Source organism: Suricata suricatta, chromosome 3 (assembly GCF_006229205.1).
Source record: "Suricata suricatta isolate VVHF042 chromosome 3, meerkat_22Aug2017_6uvM2_HiC, whole genome shotgun sequence".
In the NCBI taxonomy this organism is placed as follows: Eukaryota; Metazoa; Chordata; class Mammalia; order Carnivora; family Herpestidae; genus Suricata; species Suricata suricatta.
The window spans coordinates 172,452,318-172,455,414 of NC_043702.1; positions in this window are offsets into that span (position 1 = coordinate 172,452,318).

Here is a 3,097-nt window from a genome sequence, read left to right on the forward strand (position 1 = left end):
AAAAAAAAACAAAGAAAAAAAAAAGCAAGCAGCAGCTCCCTCTGGTGGATAGGCTGGGTTTGATGGGGTAAGTCTTGGAGTCTGCTCTCAGAGGCTCGGCCTCTGCCTGAGGCGAAATGAGCAGCAGGAGGTGAAGTGCGCACCTTCACAGACTCAACTGCGGAGTCCCCACCCCCAGTCAGGATCGTGATTGCAATGGGGAAAGGAAAAAAACAAAAAGCAAAAAACCGAGTCTCTCTTAGTTTCCGATAGCTTTGCTCAAGACGCTGTGCGCTGCTGGAAATGAGCTGGGAGCTCCTACCGTCTAAGCGCGCGCCTGGGCCTCCACCCACCACCGACTCTTTGTTGAGGGTCCCACCGGTGCGCGCCTTATTTCTTCCCTGTGGGGACCAGGGGATTCATGCAGTCCGTGCAGTGCAGGGGGCGAGGTGTGCTGTGGAAATGCAGTCCCTGGTCCTGTTCCCAAAACCAAGTTCGAATTGCTCGCGCCTGGCGCAGTCGCCGATCCGGCCGCTTCCGGCCGGGGAGCGTGCCTCTCCAGCGCAGCTGCTTCTCACAGCCACAGACGCCTCTGATTCCCTGCCAAGATGGCTTAGGGCTGGAAGCTATTCCTTCTCTTGCGCCCCGCTGCCCAGCAGTTATCTATGGAGTGGTTTCTGTCTCCAAGCGCAGCCAAGCGTTCTATACCTCTTCCCCAGAGACAGTTCTATGAGCGAGTTCCGACTCTGTCTCTTCCCTTTGTCTCTCGGGCGCCGCGCACTTGCGCCACGTTGCGTTGGGGATATTACCTCCCCTGCCCGTCCCAGGCTGGCCCGTCCTCGGATCTCCCCTCGTTTGCCCCCACTCACTCAGGTATCCTTGAGGTTCTATTCCTTCTGGAGTTCGTATTTTCTCCTTCCACTCTCTCAGATGAACGTAATATCCTTCTCAGTTCGAAAAACGGTGCGGAGGGAGTTTACAGAGCTCCCTTCCTCTCCGCCATCTTGGCTCCACCCTGAGCACTGTTTTAAAGACGTTACCACAGTGCTTTGCATATAGACATATTTTATTTTTAGAATTCTAAATACTTTAAGTTGTCCACCATTAATTTTGTTCAGTTTATCCTTGGTTGATAAGAAATCGTTAATTTTATCAAGTAAAATTCAACAGTTATTTTTTATTTGTTTATTTTTCAAAAAGCCCATCCATTGGTACAGAAGCAACAATATGCAAAACAGTGAAATCGTCTGTGTTGCCCCATTCCTGCTGGACCTGCCCATCTCCTGTGGGAGGAGAGCCCAGGCCCCTTTCCTGGCAGGACCCAACTTAGTTCCAAGTCCCTGGGAAGGACAAGCCCTTGGAGCTTGAGGCTGGGAGAGCAGGACAGCATACCCCAGTCCATCTGAGACCTCACTGCTGAACTAGGGCTGCGTACCTGTAAGCGGAGGGCGAGTGACCTACCACCATAGGCCATTTCTCTCCAAGACTCTGCAGTTTCCAATTAGGGAGCTTCATTGAGGAAATAATTCCTCACTAATAGGTCATAAAAATATTCTGCTTTGCTATATGCTACTCACTTTGTAGTATTTTCTTTTACATATGTGACTTTATTTCATTGTGAATACATCTTTGCTCTTCTCTTTCCAAATATGACCAAGATATTTGTAGTCATTTATTCTTCTATACAATATAAAAATTAACTTACTCTGTGCCTCCAAACATCCAACCAGAATTTTAATTAGAAATTTACTGATGTTACAGAATAAAGAGAGTTGTAATTTTTATAATAACTCCTTCCATACAACTCTGATGAATTAGAAGTACTTTTATGATCTTGAATAGTTTTTATAATTTCTCTGTAGAATTCTCCTATATTCTTTCTTTAGCTAATGGTTGGCTATTTTATACATTTTCGTGCTAGTATGGATGGCATCTAATTTCACCTTTTTTTCTCTCGTTGCTTATATGAAAAGTGCTGTTGACTTTTTATTATGTATTTTGTGACTAAAGAACTTGCTAAATTTTTAAATCTTTTTATTTTAGAGGGAGAAAAAGCACATGTGAGCCGGGAAAGGGGCAGAACGGCCAGGGAAGGGAGATGGAGAGAGAATCCCAAGCAGCCTCCACACTCAGCATAGAATCCGACTTGCGGCTTAATCCCATGACCCTGACATCATGACCTGAGCCAAAATCGAGAGTCAGACACTCAACCAACTGAGCCACCCAAGTACCCTGAGAACTTGGTAAAAAAAATTTTTTTTAATGTTTACTTTTGAGAGAGAGAGAGAGAGAGAGAGAGAGAGAGAGAGAGAGAGAGAGAGAACACAAGCAGGGAAGGAACAGAGAAAGACAGAGACACAAAATCTTAAGCAGGCTCCAGGCTCCAAGCTGTCAGCACAGAGCCAGATGCAGCACTTGAACTCACTCACCGTGTGATCATGACCTGAGCTGAAGTCAGATCCTTAACTGAGCCACCCAGATGCCCCGCTAATTTTTAATTAGCTCCAATTACTTTTTTTTATTCCAATAGTTTCTAGGTAGAAATCATACAATCTCAAACAAACAACAAAAAAATACTATTCTCTTTTTTTAATAGTTTATTGTCAAATTGGTTTCCATATAACACCCAGTGCTCTTCCCCACAAGTGCCCTCCTCCATCACCACCACCTATTTCCCCCCCTCCCCCTTCCCCTTCAACCCTCAGTTCATTTTCAGTATTTAGTAGTCTCTCAAGTTTTGCATCCCTCTCTCTCCCCAACTCTCTTTCCCTCTTCCCCTCCCCCTGGTCTTCCATTAGGTTTCTCCTGTTCTGCTGTTAGACCTATGAGAGCAAACATATGGTATCTGTTTTTCTTTGCCGGACTTATTTCGCTTAGCATGACACCCTCGAGGTCCATCCACTTTGCTACAAATGGCCAGATTGCATTCTTTCTCATTGCCATGTAATACTCCATTGTATATATATACCATTTCTTCTTGATCCATTCATCAGTTGATGGATATTTAGCCTCTTTCCATGATTTGGCTATTGTTGACATTGCTGCTGTGAACATTGGGGTACATGTGCTCCTGTGCATCAGCACTTCTGTATCCCTTGGGTAGATCCCTAGCAGTGCC